At 41.5% G+C, this 24,000-nt stretch overlaps 1 non-coding gene and 1 pseudogene across 1 annotated transcript; both read left to right on the forward strand.

The window, feature by feature from the left end:
- The first annotated feature begins 15,070 nt into the window (after nucleotides 1-15,070).
- LOC135099210 (5S ribosomal RNA) lies at nucleotides 15,071-15,189 on the forward strand. Its single transcript, XR_010267784.1, has one exon. It is a non-coding gene; the product is annotated as a 5S ribosomal RNA (ribosomal RNA).
- Nucleotides 15,190-16,021: 832 nt separating this feature from the next.
- LOC135099194 (5S ribosomal RNA) lies at nucleotides 16,022-16,140 on the forward strand (annotated as a pseudogene).
- The last annotated feature ends 7,860 nt before the right edge of the window (nucleotides 16,141-24,000 follow it).

Consider the following 24,000-nt stretch of genomic DNA (forward strand, 5'->3'; position numbering starts at 1 on the left):
CAATAACTTTGCTGCTTCTTCTTTCCCTACTCTATTTCAACCAGATGGCACCACTGCTATCGCATCTATTTCTAAAGCTGAAATCTTTGCTCAAACCTTTGCTAAAAATTCTACATTGGACGATTCTGGGCTTGTTCCTCCCTCTCCTCCACCCTCTGACAACTTCATGCCACCTATTAAAATTCTTCGCAATGATGTTTTCCATGCCCTCGCTGGCCTAAACCCTCGGAAGGCTTATGGACCGGATGGGGTCCCTCCTATTGTTCTCCGAAACAATGCCTCCATGCTTGCACCTTGCCTATTCAAATTCTTTCAGCTCTGTCTGTCAACACTACCTTTCCTTCTTGCTGGAAGTTTACTTACATTCAACCTGTTCCTAAAAAGGGTGACCGTTCTAATCCCTCAAACTACCATCCTATTGCTTTAATTTCCTGCCTATCTAAAGTTTTTGAATCTATCTTCAACAGGAAGATTCTTAAACATCTATCACTCCACAACCTTCTATCTGATCGCCAGTATGGGTTCCGTCAAGGCCGCTCTACTGGTGATCTTCTGGCTTTCCTTACTGAGTCTTGGTCATCCTCTTTTAGAGATTTTGGTGAAACTTTTGCTGTTGCCTTGGACATAATTATCAAAAGCTTTTGATAGAGTCTGGCACAAAGCTTTGATTTCCAAACTACCCTCCTACGGTTTCTATCCTTCTCTCTGTTTACTTCATCTCAAGTTTCCTTTTTGACCGTTCTATTGCTGCTGTGGTAGACGGTCACTGTTCTTCTCCTAAATCAATTAACAGTGGTGTTCCTCAGGGTTCTGTCCTGTCACCCACTCTCTTCTTATTATTCATTAATGATCTTCTAAACCAAACTTCTTGTCCTATCCACTCCTACGCTGAAGATACCACCCTGCACTTTTCCACGTCTTTTCATAGACGTCCAACCCTTCAGGAGGTAAACATATCACGCAGGGAAGCCACAGAACGCCTGACTTCTGATCTTTCTAAAATTTCTCATTGGGGCAGAACAAACTTGATATTGTTCAATGCCTCAAAAAATCAATTCCTCCATCTATCAACTCGACACAACCTTCCAGACAACTATCCCCTCTTCTTCAATGACACTCAACTGTCCCCCTCTTCTACATTGAACATCCTCGGTCTGTCCTTTACTTATAATCTGAACTGGAAACTTCACATCTCATCTCTAGCTAAAACAGCTTTTATGAAGTTAGGTGTTCTGAGACGTCTCCGCCAGTTTTTCTCACCCCCCCAGCTGCTAACTCTGTACAAGGGCCTTATCCGTCCATGTATGGAGTATGCTTCACATGTCTGAGGGGGGTTCCACTCATACTGCTTTTCTAGACAGGGTGGAATCAAAAGCTTTTCGTCTCATCAACTCCTCTCCTCTAACTGACTGTCTTCAGCTTCTCTCTCACCGCCGCAATGTTGCATATCTAGCTGTCTTCTACCGCTATTTTCATGCTAACTGCTCTTCTGATCTTGCTAACTGCATGCCTCCCCTCCTTCCGTGGCCTCGCTGCACAAGACTTTCTTCTTTCTCTCACCTCTATTCTGTCCACTTCTCTAACGCAAGAGTTAACTAGTATTCTCAATCATTCATCCCTTTCTCTGGTAAACTCTGGAACTCCCTGCCTGCTTCCGTATTTCCACCTTCCTATGACTTGAATTCCTTCAAGAGGGAGGTTTCAAGACACTTATTCATCATTTTTTGACCACTGCTTTGACCCCTGTATGGGACTGGCATTTCAGTGGGCATTTTTTTTATTACATTTTTGTTGCCCTTGGCCAGTGTCCTTCCTACATAAAAAAAAAAAAAATAGTAGTAGTAGTAGCAGTAGTAGTAGTAGTAGTAGTAGTAGTAGTAATGCTATTTTTCATATATTTAGTAATTTTTTTTTTTCATATTATTATTTATATTTATATTTTTTGTTTTGTTTTGACATTCATACGAATGCTATAAAGGTGAAGCATAGAAATTTATTTGATTGATTAATTAATTTATATATCTATTTATTTTGATTTTTTAAATTAATTAATTTATTTATTTTTATTATTATTATTTTTTTTTTTTATGTCTCTATGATAAGCAAAGCATTATAGAATTTATGAAAGCACATATCCTCTAGAGTCTTGCCCTACAAAAGATTCTGTAAAGTAAAAAATAAAGGGAATAAGTGTCAGTGACGTTTGATGAATAGAGGAAGGCGTGGCAGAAATTACCATAAAACGTATATAAATGAAAATTTATCTTCCTCGTATTTTCCAACTTGCGTTTGCTTCTTGAAAATTTAACTGGGTGGGTCATATAGCAGACATATTGTTCTTTCCTCCATTGTAGTTTGTTTCCAGCAAGCCCCCTAAATAAAGTTTCTGTTTTTTTTTTTTTTTTTTTTTTTTTAAAGAAATGAGGAATTACATTCTAACGCTGATCACTGAGCGGAGCGTAGACGAGCTGCTATCCTCAAGGACGTTACCTCTCTCTCTCTCTCTCTCTCTCTCTAAATAAGACTTTAAATAAAAAGAATATATATATATATATATATATATATATATATATATATATATATATATATATATATATATATATATATATATATATATATATATATATATATATATATATATATATATATATATATATATATATATTAAAAGACAATGAATATCCTCTGGGGAAGGGGTGACAATCCTTATTTAACCCTTAATTTCAGTTGAATTTTGACAAGTCTACGTTAAAATGTTTCCATTTTTCTGCAGTGATAAAGAAACGTAGAGGGGTAGCTAATATATTTAATTGTTAATTGTATCTTTTTTTCTTTCTTTTTTTCATTTATTCTTTTATTAATTTTTCTTTTCATTGCTTAATTATGCATTATGCCGACACTGCAGGTTACAATTGCAGATATTGCAAGTATTTTTGACACAATACAAGTACATCCAGCTAAACTATTGCTACAGTATAGAGAGAGTATTTCGATTACATACCTTATTCTTCATCTTCTTTTCTTCTTTTTTTTTTTTAATAAATATAATAATAAATAAATAAGTAAATAGGTATTGTCAAATGAAATCGTCGAGATTACGCAGGGGTTTCGGGCAATACTTGGATGGGTGACTACACAAGCCTCATCTGTCTGAAAAAAAATAAATAAATAAAAAAAATAAGAATAAGAATAGGGAGAATGAACGAAAATTTTAAGTAATAAAGATAACAGTAAGAATTATTATAACAAGAATAAGAAAAATTACAATAAAGGAATATAAAAAAAAAGAAAGAAAGCATCCCATGTCTTTCTTCCTAATTGTCATAGAAGGGTGAATTCTTTTGTATATTTTCCAACATTTCCAATACAACGATATGAATGGGGGAAGAAAGAATAAGAATAATAGAAAGAAGGCCTCCCAACACCTAGTTCTCCGGTCTTGGCCAATTAGCTAACGGCGGGATCAGCGCAGTTAAGCAGGGGGTCCGGGAAGAACTTGGATGGGTGACCACAAAAGCCTCATCTCTCTGAGAATAGAAAAAAATAGCAATAAGAATGAGGAGAATGAACGAAAAACGAAAATAATAAAATAACAATAACAACTATAATAAAAAAAAGAAGATTAAGAATAAAAAGAACAAAAATAAGGGAAAAAAGTAATAATATATCTCTCTTGCTAATTGTCGTAGAATTATGAATGAAGGGTTAATTTTAGTGCATATTTTCCAACATTTTCAGCACAACAATGCAACAACAATACAGGAAAGAATAAGAATAAGAGAAATAAGCCCTCCCAACACCTTGTTCTCCGCTCTTGACCAATCAGCTGACGGCGGGATCAGCAAGGTTAAGCAGGGGGTCCGGGCAGAACTTGGATGGGTGACCGCACAAGCCTCATCTCTCTAAAAGTAGGATAAATAAGAATAAGATAAGGAAGAATAATAAAAAAAAATGAAAATAATAAAGATAACAATATTAATTATGACAAGAATAAGAAAAAAATAGAATAAAAAGAATGAAAAAAATAAGAATATCACAACTTTCTTGCTAATTGTCTTAGAATTTTAAATGACATGTCAGTTCTGCTGTATATTTTCCAAGATTTGTTATGAATGAGGGAAGAAAGAATAAGAATAAGAATAAGAATAAGAACAAAATGAATTAGACTAACAATAATGATCACATCTTTCATGCGGTGACTGCGTGGGCGATGAGCCTCACTGGACGTTTCTGACCAATCACAAGGCAGGGTTGGAGTCGTCGGGCCCACCCGATTCATATATAAAGGGATTTTGTGGGAAGCGCGGGCAGGAGGACTTGCTCAGGCAGGTCGTTTCCCGACACCTCCGCTGCCTCTAAGGGCGCCTACAGCAGGAGGAACTTGCTCCTCCTCAACAGGAATCCATAAACTTGGGTTGCTGAACACTGCTCCCCGCTCGCCCAGAAATCATACTTACCTGGCACAGGAGACACCGGGATCGTGAAGGCCCTACCTCCTTTTGCCACCGCTGCTGGTCCCGGCCGCGCTCCACCCAGCCGCCAGAGATAGAGTATACTTACCTGGCACAGGAGACACCGCTTGGAAGAGGGTTTTTGTAGTCCTCACAGGATTCTCGTCCTTCCTAAGGACCGCACGTACCCTGCAACGCATCCAGCAGCCGCCACTCTCTCCCCTGAGCTGACGATGCACTCCAGTGGTTCACTCTTCCCTCCCCTGCAGCCACACCGTGCAAGGGATTAAACCCTTGCCTCCCTAGTGCCACAAGACTATCACAGTGCCAGTGCCACACTCTACACATTCCAGACCTCCAGGCTTCCACAACAACTCATCACAGCAATGAACAAGTGACCAGGACGTGTTCCCCCTTCCCCAGTGCCCAGGATTTACTTCCCCTTCCCAGTGCTTTCCTCCCCTCCCTCTGCGCCACCTCCCCAGTGCTTCCCCCTCCCCCTCCCCAGTGCTTCCCCCTTTCCCAGTCCCCAGGATTCGCCCCAGTGCTTCCCCAGCCCCCAGTGTCCCCCCCCTTGTGCCCAGGACTCGCCCAGTGCTTCCCCATCCCCTTGTGCCCAGGATTATCCCCAGTACTCCCCCTCCATTCCCCAGTGCCCAGGATTAACCCGCTACCCACGAGTGTTCCCTAGTGCCCAGGATGTATTCCCCCTCCCTTCCCCAGTGCCCAGGATTATCCCCGCCCCCCTCGAATGCTTCCCTGTGCCCAGGATGTTTTCCCCCTCCCCACCACTGTGCCCAGGATTAACACCTCATTCCACGGATATACTCTGAAGTGCTTCCTTCCCTCAGTGGCTCCCCCTCTCCCCAGTGCCCAGGATAATTCCCCCAGTGTGTCCCCTCCCCCCAGAGTGTCTCCCCTTTCCCCCGGAGGGTGATTTGCTTCCCCAGTGCGTCTCCCCTCCCCCCCCCGTTTCCACCCTGTCCCTGTGCTGTGACGTGTTTTTACCAACTTAGTCTGGTGCACTGTTGTATCCAGAACCCAGATACTTTTACTGCTGTGCACCTCGGCAATCCTGTCCTCCCAGAGTCGGCTTCTGTTGCCCCATATGGCAGACACCCAGCTTCAGTAACAAGATGGGACGGGTGAAGATAAAACACCCCCGGCCCAAGGAGTTGGCCTCCAAGCGTCAGCTCCTTGGTATCCTCAGCCCTGCGGTAAAGCCCACAAGACTCATCTCCTCATGGGATGCAATCATTGTGCTGACTGCAACTGACAAGGATGCAGACAACATCTTCAGTCCCAGCATGCTGCAAACTCTTGCTGACAGTGATTTCACGCCCATCATGCCTCCAGAGCTCAAGTCCAGGCGCACAGTTGTGTGCCTGAGGCTAGATGAGCTAGTCTATGACAACTCCCCGGAGGATATCAAAGAAGATATTGAGAGTCGTCAATCATGGGCAAAGGTGGTGGAAATCTTCAAGTTCCCGAGGTCGAAGACCATTAAAATCACCTTCACCACCGGTGACATGGCACGAAAGGCCAAGGAACATGGCTTGCTCATGTTCTGCCTCTCGGTAGCCCCGTCACAAATAGAGGAAGAGGTTTACGTCCCCTTGATGACATGCAACAAGTGCTATGCAGTAGAGGAACATGAAACAAGATTTTGCCACAAGCCCTCTTCCTACCAAGTGTGCTCCGAGTGTGGCCAAGAAGACCACACTTTCCGAGACTGCAGGGCTGCTGAGAAACGTTGTCTTCACTGTGGGCAAAACCATAGTGCCCGAGCTATGAGGTGTCCAGTGAGAAAGAGAGCCTTGAGGGAGAAGACAGACCTACTGAAAAGTGAAAGAACCAAGCCAGCCACTTACTCCCTAGCAGCCTCTTCTGCAGGCACTCAACCAGCTAGTGACTTGAGCAAGATCAGTCTCAAGGGTGTACTGTGTGTGCTTCATGCACACATGGCAGAAGCTGCAACTCCGGGGACCTTCCAGAGGACTCTCTCGGAAGGCCTTGCTATGAACGGCCTGCCGGACGTCAAACTACCCCAGACAGTGCCCTCTCTCGCCATCATAAAATGTCTCACAAGTGACGAGACATCCCCTCACTCCTCAAGCTCTGCTACTCACAATCCACCTCCCATCACGCAGAAGCCTGACTCGGAGGACGAGCGTGCTCAGTCTTCTGACGAAGAGGAAGATGACTCCGAGGAAGAGGATACAGAACATGGCCAACAGTCCCAGCAACCGTACGACGCCCCCCGTATCGCAGTAACTGTTATAAAGTCAAACGACGACACCTGGCCTTCCCCCCTCACCGGACCCAAGATCCACAAGGGGATCCAGGAAGGTCGCTTCAAAGTCGGCCACAATGGGGAACACAACGCCACGGAGGATGTCCTTCAGTGGCTGAAGAACACCAAAGGCCCCTTTCACCGGCTCTGTAAGTCGGTGGAGCCCAGGCTCTTTGCCTCCCTCACCAATGGCCCTCTCCCGGATCATCTTCGGAACTCCCACACACCAAGAAGGACGCGTAGCTACCGAAAATGATGCGTCGTCTCAGGGTGATCCAGCACAACGTCTTGACATGGGACACACGTAAGTTTGACTTGATTAATACGTACAGACAGTTTGACCCAGACATTGTTCTTATCAACAGTCATGGACTAAAGGACGAAAAACGATTAAAAATCCCAGGCTTTAGGACCTACCAACAAAATTTCAGCAACGAACAGATGGACGGAGTGGCTATTGCAATTAGGAAGACAATTAGGCATAGGATTGAGGATGACTTCCTCTCAGAGACTCTTGCCGTAGTAATAGAGTCTCCAGACGGCCCCCTCACAATAGCCACATCATACCTTCCTCCGCGAAGACCTTTTATTCCCCACCCTGACTTTCTTAGATTATTACGCAGACAATCCCCTGTTTTTTTAGCTGGGGATCTCAACGCTCGACACCCGACATTAGGTACAGCGACAACCAACCAAGTAGGACGAGACCTCATCGACTATCTCAGACGACAAACTGCAAAACACATTGGACCTGACTTCCCCACCTATTACGGACCTCTCTCATCTTCTTCTCCTGACATTGTTCTTACTAACCGCCTTAACTTTCTCCACTACACCATTACACCAGGACCTCTCACCACAAGTGACCATATTCCCCTAATTCTTGACATTTCTACCTCTCCTTTACTCACTCCCACACTGCCGACCTACGCATACCATAGGACAGACTGGGAACAATTCACTAATGACAATGGACTTCAGATGACTAATTATCATGACATTTCCCAAGCTTCCCTTGAGGAAATAGACAGAGCTTTGCAGACTTGGACTTATACTGTTAAGACGACAGCTGACAGACACATACCTAAGACCACGTACAGAGTAGACCCGCAACCCAGACCCTCCCGACTGACACAAATAACTAGAATTCAGTTCGACGCGCTAAGGGAACAGGCTTCCCAGACTGGATGGACAATTGACAATTACCGTCGCTACATACAGTTGAGACACACATTGACAGACAGAAGACGACAGGAATCCAAGGATCACTGGGGAAGCAGGCTTGCCAGCTTAGCTGCAAGCCACAAAAACCCCAGGGTCTTCTGGAAAAAAGTTAAACAGCTTTCAGGACGCTCAGTAAAACCAGACTCATACTTAATTGACGACCAAGGACATAAACATTACTCAGACGCTGACAAAGCTCGTCTCCACACCTCCACCTGGGAGAGGGTATTCCAGGAGGAGGACGAGTTAGACTCCGACGAAGAAGACGTGCTGGATCGCCTTAGACCTCGCATCCAAGACACGCACCCGTACGGAGCAGCTGACCCCACCAGACTGCGAGGCGATTCCCCGCTTAACTGCCGGATCTCGTCTCTGGAGCTGACCCGGGCCATCCGGTCCACCAAGGCCACCTGCCCCGGCAAGAGTGGGATCAACAAGACAATCCTCTCCCATCTCCCAGTCAGTGCCTTGGACAGACTGCAGGAGATTCTAAACGCCTCCCTGTCAGCTGGATACTTCCCTGACGGCTGGAAGGAAGCGGAGATGCGGCTGGTGGTGAAACCTGGAAAGGTTCCCACCAGTCCTGCCAGCTATAGGCCCATCTCCCTTCTGGAAGTCCCAGGGAAAATGTTCGAGAGAATTGTCACGAGCAGGCTTCGGGACCACCTGGATGGACACAGCCTCTACCACCCTGGGCAGTTCGGCTTTCGGAGGGGGAGAGGGACAACCCACGCCATAGCTGTGGCCACGGAGACACTGGCTCTACACCAGGCCTCCCGCTTCCGATGCCACCTCGTCCTCCGGGATGTAAGCAAAGCGTTTGACAAAGTGTGGCACCTTGGACTCAAGTACAAGGTGCTACAGCTGGGTCTCCCAGACCCAGTTACCAGACTGCTTTGCGACTTCCTGGCGGACAGGACGGCGAGGATTAAAGTCGGCTCCCACCTCGGCCCAGTGTTCGGCCTAGAGAGTGGCGTGCCCCAGGGCAGTGTCCTCTCTCCCACCCTCTACACCATCTACACCAGCGACTATCCGGGCTCAGCAGCTGGTACCAACATCCTCTACGCAGATGATGTCTCGCAGGTCGTGTTTCATCCTGGCAGGTCTGGAGCCATGCTCAACGCTCGCACCGAGAGGGAGATCACCAGGGTCAATGACTTCGAGAAACGGTGGAAAATAAGGACAAATCTTGCCAAGTTCACCGTCATCCCCATGGCGGCACACCGGCCAGTCCCCCTCCATGTGCAGGGGGAGCCAGTCGCCTTCAAGAGGCAGGGCTCCATCCTGGGCCTCAGGGTCACGGGCAGGGGCTACACCACCCACATCACGGCACGGGTTGCACAAGCCCGTTCAGCGCTAGCTTCCCTGTACAGGTTCCGGGACCTGGAGGAAGGCATAAAACTCCACCTGGTGAAGGCCCTGGTGATCCCTGTCCTCACTTACCCACCGATCCCCACTCACGCCATGAGCAGGCGGGCCATCAGTCGGCTCCAGAAGGTTCAGAACTCAGCGCTCCGCTTCATCTTCAATACCAATTGGCAGGATTTCATCACCAGTGAAGAACTCCACCATCGAGCATCCCTCCCCGCCATCAACGTCAGGCTGCACCTCATGGCTGAGGCGGTGTGGCAACGCCTGAAGGACGATGACGGGGAATACATTAGGAATGTCCTGAGGCTACACGAGGAGGCACCGAACCAGCAACATGCCTGGTTCCCCAGAAGCCTCCTCATCACTGAAGGGCAAGACGCTCCCTTGCCCAGATATAAATAAATGTATATTTTGTACATAATATTTCTAATTTATGTAAAATAGTTAAATAATTATGTAAACTACAAAATATGCCCAATAAAAAGAGCTCAGGCATACTAGTAGTAAGAATAGCTAGCCGGACCGCCCGGCCACTTTCTTTCCTGTAATTTTTCTGTGTTTCTCCCCTACTTTGTAACCCCCTCCCCCCCCCCTTTGACTATTGTATATCTTGTTCCCCATTTTTTCATGTAACTTTCTTTAATAAACTGAAACTGAAACGCGGGCAGACTCAGCTGAGTGTTCGTTGTGAGTTGTTGTTACCACAACTATGGCACGTACCAAGCAAACGGCTCGCAAGTCCACTGGTGGCAAGGCGCCCCGCAAGCAGCTTGCTACAAAGGCAGCTCGCAAGTCTGCTCCAGCCACTGGAGGTGTCAAGAAACCCCACCGTTACAGGCCTGGAACCGTTGCTCTCCGTGAGATCCGCCGTTATCAGAAGAGCACTGAGCTGCTTATCAGGAAACTGCCTTTCCAGCGCCTGGTGCGTGAAATTGCTCAGGATTTCAAGACTGACCTCCGCTTCCAGTCCTCTGCTGTCATGGCTCTCCAGGAAGCTTCCGAGGCTTACCTCGTGGGTCTGTTTGAGGATACCAACCTGTGCGCCATCCATGCCAAGCGCGTGACTATCATGCCAAAGGACATCCAACTGGCTCGTCGCATCCGTGGCGAGCGTGCCTAAGAAGTCATCCACGAATGATCTTCATAACAGCAATATCTAGGCCCTTTTTAGGGCCAAACATCTCTTTCATTAAAGAATTTTCATAGACAATCTGTTTGGTTTTGTGGAAGAAAATATTTATTTTCCATCTTTCAGTATCAGGTATCGACTTTCAACTCAATATCCTTCCCCCCTTTTTTTTTTTTTATATTATTATTATTATTCCCTCTTCCATGGCCATATCTCTTTCACTTGGGAGAATTTTTATCTTTCTTTATCTCTATTTTTTTTTTATCTTTTCTTTATCTCCACAGAATAATAATCACGATAATAATAAGCATAATAATAATAATAATAATAATAATAATAATAATAATAATAATAATGATACAATAATTATTATAATAATAATCATAATAAAAACAACAATATTAATATTATTAATAATGATAATAATAATAATAATAATAATAATAATAATAATAATAATAATAATAATAAAAATAATAATAATAATAATATTAATAATAATAACAATAATTATAATAATAATGCATTTGTCTATATCGTATCTTTTTTCCTTTTCAAGTGTGGCTCCAATGGAGCCGGGTATTATTTTATACTGGCAGCAGTATACTGGCCGCCTGTTTACTTGGAGGAGGTATACTTGGTAACAGCCTTGGTGCCTTCAGAAACAGCGTGTTTTGCCAGTTCACCAGGCAGAAGAAGACGGACAGCGGTCTGGATTTCCCGGCTGGTGATGGTGGAGCGCTTGTTATAGTGTGCCAGGCGGGATGCCTCGGCAGCGATGCGCTCGAAAATGTCATTCACGAACGAGTTCATGATTGACATGGCCTTGGAGGACACGCCAGTGTCTGGGTGGACTTGCTTGAGCACCTTGTAGATGTAGATGGAGTAGCTCTCCTTCCTCCTGCGCTTCTTCTTCTTGTCGCCCTTGGCAATGGCCTTCTGTGCCTTGCCAGCTTTCTTGGCAGCCTTTCCTGATGCTTTGGGAGGCATAGTGTCGCCGTACTGCTGTGAGAACGAGTGTGCGTTTTCTCAGTTGAAAAGTGGTATATATATTAGCGTGCCTACTCAGGATCAGGAGTCGCCACCTCAGCGAGCGTCCTGATTGGTCCAGACGCGCTCTGGGCCGATCTGATCTCGCGTATATATAGCCGTTTTTCCCAAAATTCACTACTTGCTCGCAGAGCTACCGACGAGGTTAGAGTACTCGCGCTCCTCATTTATCACCAACAACAACAACTACTACTACTACTACTACTACCACAACATCCATTATCATGTCTGGACGCGGCAAGGGAGGAAAGGTGAAGGGAAAGTCAAAGTCCCGTTCCAGTCGTGCTGGACTCCAGTTCCCGGTCGGCAGGATTCATCGCCTTCTAAGGAAAGGCAACTACGCCGAGCGCGTGGGTGCTGGTGCCCCCGTGTACCTTGCGGCAGTTATGGAGTACCTGGCTGCTGAAGTCCTTGAGCTTGCCGGCAATGCCGCCCGTGACAACAAGAAGACTCGCATCATCCCACGTCACCTGCAGCTGGCCATCCGCAACGACGAGGAACTTAACAAGCTCCTCTCCGGAGTCACCATTGCACAGGGTGGCGTGCTGCCCAACATTCAGGCCGTGCTCCTTCCCAAGAAGACTGAGAAGAAGTAAATAAAGGGCCTCCCTCCCCTTCAGCCAATATCACCATCAATCCGGCTCCTCTTCGGAGCCACACGTTCAAACATCTAGAGAGTTGTGTAGACTATACTGGTATATCAATAATAAGCAAGTAGTGTATACTATATTTCTACTAATGTACCTGCTGTGTGTCACAGTGGAGAGTTGATTAGATGTGTTGCCTATTGTGATATGTTGAGCGTCTTTTTCATCTCAATGTATATTTTGTTTTATGAGAAACTGAGAACGATGAGGGGCGTGATCATTGAAATAAGTCAATGATAATAATAATAATAATAATAATAATAATAATAATAATAATAATAATAATAATAATGATAATAATAATAATAATAATAATAATAATAATAATGATAATAATAATAATACTTGGAGAAGACCTGATGAAGTGAGAAAGATGGTTATAATTAATAATGGTTTCTTTTCTTAGCTCAGATAGTGATAGTGAACATGGTTATGAGAAAGTAGTAGTAATAATAGTAGTCTATGGTCCTTCTTTCTTTTCATGTTTGTGGACCTTAAAAAGGTCCGGGAGATGATGTTATTCAATGATGATAATGCAAGCTGAATAGCTGGCACCATCTCAATAATGGAGCGATTTAACCACCAAATCCGTACAGGGTACGGCCCTGACGCTTGAGGGCGTAGACAACGTCCATGGCAGTAACGGTCTTACGCTTGGCGTGCTCGGTATAGGTGACAGCATCCCTGATAACGTTCTCAAGGAACACCTTGAGCACCCCACGAGTCTCCTCGTAGATGAGACCAGAGATGCGCTTGACGCCACCTCGGCGAGCTAGACGACGGATAGCAGGCTTGGTGATTCCCTGGATGTTATCACGCAGAACCTTACGGTGACGCTTGGCGCCTCCCTTTCCAAGACCCTTGCCTCCCTTGCCGCGGCCAGTCATGGTGATGAGAGCTGCTAGTACGACGTAAGAACGGTCTAACAGGAAGCTCACGAATGTGCCTCAAAATAACATAACATAACAAAGAGAGAAAAGATGGGGAGGGAGAAGTGGGGATAGTGGGAAGAATAGGGGGGTGATAAGAAGGGAATTGTAGTAGGAGAAATAGTCACTGGGGCTTGACCCAGGCGCAATTTGAATTAGGAGGGACATCTTTTTTTTATGTTTTTTATTTATTTATTTATTTTTTTTTTTTAACGTGTTATATTCATTCTAAGATGGCCAGGAAGACAAGGGCTTTATCGGGGAAAGCAGGAGAGTCCTCCACCAACCGAGCAAGCCAAGCCCAACACAGCCACAGCCACGGACGCCGCCCACGCACCCAAATCCCCGGGCCAAACCACGCACAAGTTAGGGGCCAGACTATCCAGAGCCTGCATTATCAGGTTGTGAAAGAGGAGTGAAGGACAGTCAGAGTAAAAAGGGTTTTTTTGTGCTTTTTATTGGTTCAAAGAAGGACAGAGGAAGAATTGCATCCGTATAGCGGAGGGACCTACAGTTTTACGTGGGTTCCGAACCACGGATAGTAGTAGAGTGATTTGGTGATGGCCGGGATATTTATTGTATGATGTAATGTGGTGGGTGAAAAAAGCGGTGTTGGTCCTTTTTTCTTGTGTCCTGTGACTCGTCCTGCAAAAAGGCCACCCTGCTAAAAAAAAAAAAAAAAAAAAAAAAAAAAAAAAAAAATATATATATATAAATATATATATATATATACATATATACACATACACACACATACATACATATATACATATATACATATACATACATATATACACATATATACATATACACATATACACACATATACATATATATATATATATATATATATATATATATATATATATATATATATATATATATATATATATATATATATATATATATATATATATATATAAATATAATATAAAAAATGTCGTGGTGTTATATGCATGGGGAGGGAGAGGATGGTTTGTGATAATGATTGACGTGATGGTAGGATGTGCAATGACAGAGGCTCGAAAAGGCTCCCTCACCGCAACGAGGGGTCAAATCTAATACCATCTGCCTGCACGCGGTAAGTCGCTGGTGGCGGGGGGTGAATGGGGATTCCTGCATGGATGCTTCCAGGGCCCCGCCCCACCATCTCTTGACTACCTTCCTGCCCAGCCCTTGCCGCACCCAACTACCTCTGTGTGGGGGGTGAAGTGGCTTCCACTGAATGGTGTGGTTACCGTCCCCATCATCAGTACTGGCCGCTCCTTAACTACCTCGGGGGGTACCGCTACCGGAACGTCATGCCGACGGCCGGGGGCCCCATTGCCGTGACGTCGCGCGGTATATATTGAGCCAGAGCGGTCGTGCGTGTAGTAAATTACTATTTTCCCTGTTTTTCTCACTTAATTTAACATTATCGGGTCATATGCATAGGTTTTCTGTTTCAGTGTTGACCCTGCAACTGCACATTTATGACTAAATTCACATACACAAGCACAAATGTGAATAAAACTCAATATAAAGGTGGAGGGGTTGCAAGATTTTCCGGCGCGCTAAGGCATGCCGAGATAATATACCTTCTCCCCTGACTCTTTTCTTGTAGGCATGCGCAAGATTCATTCAGTATCAAGTAATGTTTCAACTGAATTCATATTCTAATTTTCAGAAACTATCTTCCATTTGGTAGCATAACCAGTTTCCCCTCTTCTAGTTGGAAGAAAAAACAAATATATTTATTAACACTAACTCCTTGCTCTTCCAGTATGGTTTATGTATATATATATATATATATATATATATATATATATATATATATATATATATATATATATATATATATATATATATATATATATATATATATATATATATATACTCGTATATATAGAATTATAACTATACTATGAAAAGCGTTGCTTTCATAACTAAGCAGGAGAACATCATCTTCAAATAGTCGATAAGTCAAGCTCATCAGAGCCAACGACCACACCACGTTGAATACACCGCTTCTCGTCTGATCAGCGAAGTTAAGCAACGTTGGGTCCGGTTAGTACTTGGATGGGTGACCGCCTGGGAACACCAGATGTTGTTGGCATTCCAACATTTTTATTTCCTTATTTATTCATCATTTTGCATTTTTTTCCCTCCCTTGATGATAAAACAATGCAATAAGGCAAGCAGAAAAGAAAAACAAATAATAAAATGCTTCCATTGACAAATAAAGCATCTCTCTCTCTCTCTCTCTCTCTCTCTCTCTCTCTCTCTCTCTCTCTCTTTCTCTGTGTGTGTATATATATATATATATATATATATATATATATATATATATATATATATATATATATATATATATATATATATATATATATATATATCCTTATTATTCTTTTCATAGATTCTTTTCAAGATCAACGAGGTTAAGCAACGGCTCTGGGCAAAACGTGGATGGGTGACTACACAAGCTTCATCCCGCAACTGGATCAGGATCACGGGTCCCCGTCCCAGCCAGTTCTGTGATTGGCCCAGACATTCCTGGGCCGAGAGCACACTTAACTACTGCTACCACCTCACATCATCATTGTTCTTAATAATAAATTCTTCTTCTTCTTCTTCTCCTTATCATTATTACTATACAAATAATAATGATAATGATAATAAATTAATAATAATAATAATAATAATAATAATAATAATAATAATAATAATAATAATAATAATAAGAAGAAGAAGAAGAAGAAGAAGAAGAAGAAGAAGAAGAAGAAGAAGAAAAAAAAAATAAGAAGAAGAAGATTAAGAAGAAGAAGAAGAAGAAGAAGAAGACGAAGAAGAAGAAGAAGAAGATGAAGAAGAAAAAAGAGAAACAGAAGAAGAACAAGAAGAAGAAGATAGTGTAATCTTCTAATAGTCGGAAATTCAAGCTCACCAAGGCCAACGACCACACAACGTTGAATACACCGCTCCTCGTCTGATCAGCGAAAAAAAGCAACGTTGGTTCCGGTTAGTACTTGGATGGGTAACCGCCTGGGAACACCATATGTTGTTGGCATTCCAACATTTTTTTTTACTTATTCATTCATCATTTTGCATTTTTTTTTACCTCGCTTAATGCAATAAGGCAAGCAAAAAAATAAAATAAATAGATAAATAAAATACTTACAAATACTTACATAAAAGGATCTCTCTCTCTCTCTCTCTCTCTCTCTCTCTCTCTCTCTCTCTCTCTCTCTCTCTCTCTCTCTCTCTCTCTCTCTCTCGCTCTCTTTTATTATTAATTCTCATTCACGGTGTTATTCTTGTTGTTGTTGTTGTTGTTGTTGTTGTTGTTGTTGTTGTTGTTGTTGTTGTTGTTGTTGTTGTTGTTGTCGTTATTGTTGTTCTTGTTGTTGTTGTTGTTGTTGTTGTTGTAGTTGTTGTTTTTATTGTTTTTCTTTTTCATCTAAAGTTTCTTTATTTTTATAGTATTAACATTATTATTTTAATATTGCTGTTATTAATATTATTATTACTACTATTCTTCTTCTTCTTCTTCTTTTTTTTCTTCTTCTTCTTCTTGTTTTTTTTTCTACTTCTTCTTCTTCCTCTTCTTCTTCTTCTTCTTCTTCTTCTTCTTCTTCTTCTTCTTCTTCTTCTTCTTCTTCTTCTTCTTCTTATAATTATAATTATTATTATTATTATTATTATTATTATTATTATTAATTTTCTAAATTTCTTATTCCATTTATTTCATTTTTTTCAACTAATATAAATTATCATATGTTTTTATATTTTAAAGATTTGTGTTATATATTCATGGATTTTTTTTTATTTATTTATCTACTTATTTTTATTATTACTATTATTATTTATTTATTTATTAAATTTAACCTAACCTAACCTAACATAATGTAACATTACCTAAACTACCCTAAACTAACCCAAACTTAACATAACCTAAATTAGCTTAACCTAACTTTGTTGTTGCTGTTGTTGTTGTTGTTGTTGTTGTTGCTGTTGTTGTTTTTCTTCCTCCTTTCTTTTTATTGTTGTTCCTAACCTAACCTAACTTAACTTCACCTAACCTGACTAACCTAATCTAACTTAAATTAACATTACCTAACCTAATGTAACCAAACTTCACCTAAATGAACCTAACCTATAATATCCTAAATTAACCTAACCTAAATTAAGCAAAGCTGGCCTAACCTAACCTAACATAACCTAACTTAACCTAACCTAACCTAACATAACGTAACATCACCTAAACTACCCTAAACTAACACTAACAACCTAACCTAAATTAACCTAACCTAACCTAACTTAACCTGACCTGACCTAATCTAACCTAACTTCGCCTTACTTGAATTACATTCAAGTATCGATCAGTCAGTGGAGCCGAGGCTTGCTGGTTTTTCCCATCCTTCACAACCCAACCGACACATATACACACACACACATTCTCTCTCTCTCTCTCTCTCTCTCTCTCTCTCTCTCTCTCTCTCTCTCTCTCTCTCTCTCTCTCTCTCTCTCTCTCTCTCTAACTCCCTTCGTGATTTCTGGCATCTAGCCAAAAAGTATCTCCAATAACTTTGCTGCTTCTTCTTTCCCTACTCTATTTCAACCAGATGGCACCACTGCTATCGCATCTATTTCTAAAGCTGAAATCTTTGCTCAAACCTTTGCTAAAAATTCTACATTGGACGATTCTGGGCTTGTTCCTCCCTCTCCTCCACCCTCTGACAACTTCATGCCACCTATTAAAATTCTTCGCAATGATGTTTTCCATGCCCTCGCTGGCCTAAACCCTCGGAAGGCTTATGGACCGGATGGGGTCCCTCCTATTGTTCTCCGAAACAATGCCTCCATGCTTGCACCTTGCCTATTCAAATTCTTTCAGCTCTGTCTGTCAACACTACCTTTCCTTCTTGCTGGAAGTTTACTTACATTCAACCTGTTCCTAAAAAGGGTGACCGTTCTAATCCCTCAAACTACCATCCTATTGCTTTAATTTCCTGCCTATCTAAAGTTTTTGAATCTATCTTCAACAGGAAGATTCTTAAACATCTATCACTCCACAACCTTCTATCTGATCGCCAGTATGGGTTCCGTCAAGGCCGCTCTACTGGTGATCTTCTGGCTTTCCTTACTGAGTCTTGGTCATCCTCTTTTAGAGATTTTGGTGAAACTTTTGCTGTTGCCTTGGACATAATTATCAAAAGCTTTTGATAGAGTCTGGCACAAAGCTTTGATTTCCAAACTACCCTCCTACGGTTTCTATCCTTCTCTCTGTTTACTTCATCTCAAGTTTCCTTTTTGACCGTTCTATTGCTGCTGTGGTAGACGGTCACTGTTCTTCTCCTAAATCAATTAACAGTGGTGTTCCTCAGGGTTCTGTCCTGTCACCCACTCTCTTCTTATTATTCATTAATGATCTTCTAAACCAAACTTCTTGTCCTATCCACTCCTACGCTGAAGATACCACCCTGCACTTTTCCACGTCTTTTCATAGACGTCCAACCCTTCAGGAGGTAAACATATCACGCAGGGAAGCCACAGAACGCCTGACTTCTGATCTTTCTAAAATTTCTCATTGGGGCAGAACAAACTTGATATTGTTCAATGCCTCAAAAAATCAATTCCTCCATCTATCAACTCGACACAACCTTCCAGACAACTATCCCCTCTTCTTCAATGACACTCAACTGTCCCCCTCTTCTACATTGAACATCCTCGGTCTGTCCTTTACTTATAATCTGAACTGGAAACTTCACATCTCATCTCTAGCTAAAACAGCTTTTATGAAGTTAGGTGTTCTGAGACGTCTCCGCCAGTTTTTCTCACCCCCCCAGCTGCTAACTCTGTACAAGGGCCTTATCCGTCCATGTATGGAGTATGCTTCACATGTCTGAGGGGGGTTCCACTCATACTGCTTTTCTAGACAGGGTGGAATCAAAAGCTTTTCGTCTCATCAACTCCTCTCCTCTAACTGACTGTCTTCAGCTTCTCTCTCACCGCCGCAATGTTGCATATCTAGCTGTCTTCTACCGCTATTTTCATGCTAACTGCTCTTCTGATCTTGCTAACTGCATGCCTCCCCTCCTTCCGTGGCCTCGCTGCACAAGACTTTCTTCTTTCTCTCACCTCTATTCTGTCCACTTCTCTAACGCAAGAGTTAACTAGTATTCTCAATCATTCATCCCTTTCTCTGGTAAACTCTGGAACTCCCTGCCTGCTTCCGTATTTCCACCTTCCTATGACTTGAATTCCTTCAAGAGGGAGGTTTCAAGACACTTATTCATCATTTTTTGACCACTGCTTTGACCCCTGTATGGGACTGGCATTTCAGTGGGCATTTTTTTTATTACATTTTTGTTGCCCTTGGCCAGTGTCCTTCCTACATAAAAAAAAAAAAAAAAATAGTAGTAGTAGTAGCAGTAGTAGTAGTAGTAGTAGTAGTAGTAGTAATGCTATTTTTCATATATTTAGTAATTTTTTTTTTTCATATTATTATTTATATTTATATTTTTTGTTTTGTTTTGACATTCATACGAATGCTATAAAGGTGAAGCATAGAAATTTATTTGATTGATTAATTAATTTATATATCTATTTATTTTGATTTTTTAAATTAATTAATTTATTTATTTTTATTATTATTATTTTTTTTTTTTATGTCTCTATGATAAGCAAAGCATTATAGAATTTATGAAAGCACATATCCTCTAGAGTCTTGCCCTACAAAAGATTCTGTAAAGTAAAAAATAAAGGGAATAAGTGTCAGTGACGTTTGATGAATAGAGGAAGGCGTGGCAGAAATTACCATAAAACGTATATAAATGAAAATTTATCTTCCTCGTATTTTCCAACTTGCGTTTGCTTCTTGAAAATTTAACTGGGTGGGTCATATAGCAGACATATTGTTCTTTCCTCCATTGTAGTTTGTTTCCAGCAAGCCCCCTAAATAAAGTTTCTGTTTTTTTTTTTTTTTTTTTTTTTTTTAAAGAAATGAGGAATTACATTCTAACGCTGATCACTGAGCGGAGCGTAGACGAGCTGCTATCCTCAAGGACGTTACCTCTCTCTCTCTCTCTCTCTCTCTCTAAATAAGACTTTAAATAAAAAGAATATATATATATATATATATATATATATATATATATATATATATATATATATATATATATATATATATATATATATATATATATATATATATATATATATATATATATATATATATATTAAAAGACAATGAATATCCTCTGGGGAAGGGGTGACAATCCTTATTTAACCCTTAATTTCAGTTGAATTTTGACAAGTCTACGTTAAAATGTTTCCATTTTTCTGCAGTGATAAAGAAACGTAGAGGGGTAGCTAATATATTTAATTGTTAATTGTATCTTTTTTTCTTTCTTTTTTTCATTTATTCTTTTATTAATTTTTCTTTTCATTGCTTAATTATGCATTATGCCGACACTGCAGGTTACAATTGCAGATATTGCAAGTATTTTTGACACAATACAAGTACATCCAGCTAAACTATTGCTACAGTATAGAGAGAGTATTTCGATTACATACCTTATTCTTCATCTTCTTTTCTTCTTTTTTTTTTTTAATAAATATAATAATAAATAAATAAGTAAATAGGTATTGTCAAATGAAATCGTCGAGATTACGCAGGGGTTTCGGGCAATACTTGGATGGGTGACTACACAAGCCTCATCTGTCTGAAAAAAAATAAATAAATAAAAAAAATAAGAATAAGAATAGGGAGAATGAACGAAAATTTTAAGTAATAAAGATAACAGTAAGAATTATTATAACAAGAATAAGAAAAATTACAATAAAGGAATATAAAAAAAAAGAAAGAAAGCATCCCATGTCTTTCTTCCTAATTGTCATAGAAGGGTGAATTCTTTTGTATATTTTCCAACATTTCCAATACAACGATATGAATGGGGGAAGAAAGAATAAGAATAATAGAAAGAAGGCCTCCCAACACCTAGTTCTCCGGTCTTGGCCAATTAGCTAACGGCGGGATCAGCGCAGTTAAGCAGGGGGTCCGGGAAGAACTTGGATGGGTGACCACAAAAGCCTCATCTCTCTGAGAATAGAAAAAAATAGCAATAAGAATGAGGAGAATGAACGAAAAACGAAAATAATAAAATAACAATAACAACTATAATAAAAAAAAGAAGATTAAGAATAAAAAGAACAAAAATAAGGGAAAAAAGTAATAATATATCTCTCTTGCTAATTGTCGTAGAATTATGAATGAAGGGTTAATTTTAGTGCATATTTTCCAACATTTTCAGCACAACAATGCAACAACAATACAGGAAAGAATAAGAATAAGAGAAATAAGCCCTCCCAACACCTTGTTCTCCGCTCTTGACCAATCAGCTGACGGCGGGATCAGCAAGGTTAAGCAGGGGGTCCGGGCAGAACTTGGATGGGTGACCGCACAAGCCTCATCTCTCTAAAAGTAGGATAAATAAGAATAAGATAAGGAAGAATAATAAAAAAAAATGAAAATAATAAAGATAACAATATTAATTATGACAAGAATAAGAAAAAAATAGAATAAAAAGAATGAAAAAAATAAGAATATCACAACTTTCTTGCTAATTGTCTTAGAATTTTAAATGACATGTCAGTTCTGCTGTATATTTTCCAAGATTTGTTATGAATGAGGGAAGAAAGAATAAGAATAAGAATAAGAATAAGAACAAAATGAATTAGACTAACAATAATGATCACATCTTTCATGCGGTGACTGCGTGGGCGATGAGCCTCACTGGACGTTTCTGACCAATCACAAGGCAGGGTTGGAGTCGTCGGGCCCACCCGATTCATATATAAAGGGATTTTGTGGGAAGCGCGGGCAGACTCAGCTGAGTGTTCGTTGTGAGTTGTTGTTACCACAACTATGGCACGTACCAAGCAAACGGCTCGCAAGTCCACTGGTGGCAAGGCGCCCCGCAAGCAGCTTGCTACAAAGGCAGCTCGCAAGTCTGCTCCAGCCACTGGAGGTGTCAAGAAACCCCACCGTTACAGGCCTGGAACCGTTGCTCTCCGTGAGATCCGCCGTTATCAGAAGAGCACTGAGCTGCTTATCAGGAAACTGCCTTTCCAGCGCCTGGTGCGTGAAATTGCTCAGGATTTCAAGACTGACCTCCGCTTCCAGTCCTCTGCTGTCATGGCTCTCCAGGAAGCTTCCGAGGCTTACCTCGTGGGTCTGTTTGAGGATACCAACCTGTGCGCCATCCATGCCAAGCGCGTGACTATCATGCCAAAGGACATCCAACTGGCTCGTCGCATCCGTGGCGAGCGTGCCTAAGAAGTCATCCACGAATGATCTTCATAACAGCAATATCTAGGCCCTTTTTAGGGCCAAACATCTCTTTCATTAAAGAATTTTCATAGACAATCTGTTTGGTTTTGTGGAAGAAAATATTTATTTTCCATCTTTCAGTATCAGGTATCGACTTTCAACTCAATATCCTTCCCCCCTTTTTTTTTTTTTATATTATTATTATTATTCCCTCTTCCATGGCCATATCTCTTTCACTTGGGAGAATTTTTATCTTTCTTTATCTCTATTTTTTTTTTATCTTTTCTTTATCTCCACAGAATAATAATCACGATAATAATAAGCATAATAATAATAATAATAATAATAATAATAATAATAATAATAATAATAATAATAATGATACAATAATTATTATAATAATAATCATAATAAAAACAACAATATTAATATTATTAATAATGATAATAATAATAATAATAATAATAATAATAATAATAATAATAATAATAATAAAAATAATAATAATAATAATATTAATAATAATAACAATAATTATAATAATAATGCATTTGTCTATATCGTATCTTTTTTCCTTTTCAAGTGTGGCTCCAATGGAGCCGGGTATTATTTTATACTGGCAGCAGTATACTGGCCGCCTGTTTACTTGGAGGAGGTATACTTGGTAACAGCCTTGGTGCCTTCAGAAACAGCGTGTTTTGCCAGTTCACCAGGCAGAAGAAGACGGACAGCGGTCTGGATTTCCCGGCTGGTGATGGTGGAGCGCTTGTTATAGTGTGCCAGGCGGGATGCCTCGGCAGCGATGCGCTCGAAAATGTCATTCACGAACGAGTTCATGATTGACATGGCCTTGGAGGACACGCCAGTGTCTGGGTGGACTTGCTTGAGCACCTTGTAGATGTAGATGGAGTAGCTCTCCTTCCTCCTGCGCTTCTTCTTCTTGTCGCCCTTGGCAATGGCCTTCTGTGCCTTGCCAGCTTTCTTGGCAGCCTTTCCTGATGCTTTGGGAGGCATAGTGTCGCCGTACTGCTGTGAGAACGAGTGTGCGTTTTCTCAGTTGAAAAGTGGTATATATATTAGCGTGCCTACTCAGGATCAGGAGTCGCCACCTCAGCGAGCGTCCTGATTGGTCCAGACGCGCTCTGGGCCGATCTGATCTCGCGTATATATAGCCGTTTTTCCCAAAATTCACTACTTGCTCGCAGAGCTACCGACGAGGTTAGAGTACTCGCGCTCCTCATTTATCACCAACAACAACAACTACTACTACTACTACTACTACCACAACATCCATTATCATGTCTGGACGCGGCAAGGGAGGAAAGGTGAAGGGAAAGTCAAAGTCCCGTTCCAGTCGTGCTGGACTCCAGTTCCCGGTCGGCAGGATTCATCGCCTTCTAAGGAAAGGCAACTACGCCGAGCGCGTGGGTGCTGGTGCCCCCGTGTACCTTGCGGCAGTTATGGAGTACCTGGCTGCTGAAGTCCTTGAGCTTGCCGGCAATGCCGCCCGTGACAACAAGAAGACTCGCATCATCCCACGTCACCTGCAGCTGGCCATCCGCAACGACGAGGAACTTAACAAGCTCCTCTCCGGAG

This window comes from Scylla paramamosain, unplaced genomic scaffold, assembly GCF_035594125.1.
Source record: "Scylla paramamosain isolate STU-SP2022 unplaced genomic scaffold, ASM3559412v1 Contig110, whole genome shotgun sequence".
NCBI classification, from domain to species: domain Eukaryota; kingdom Metazoa; phylum Arthropoda; class Malacostraca; order Decapoda; family Portunidae; genus Scylla; species Scylla paramamosain.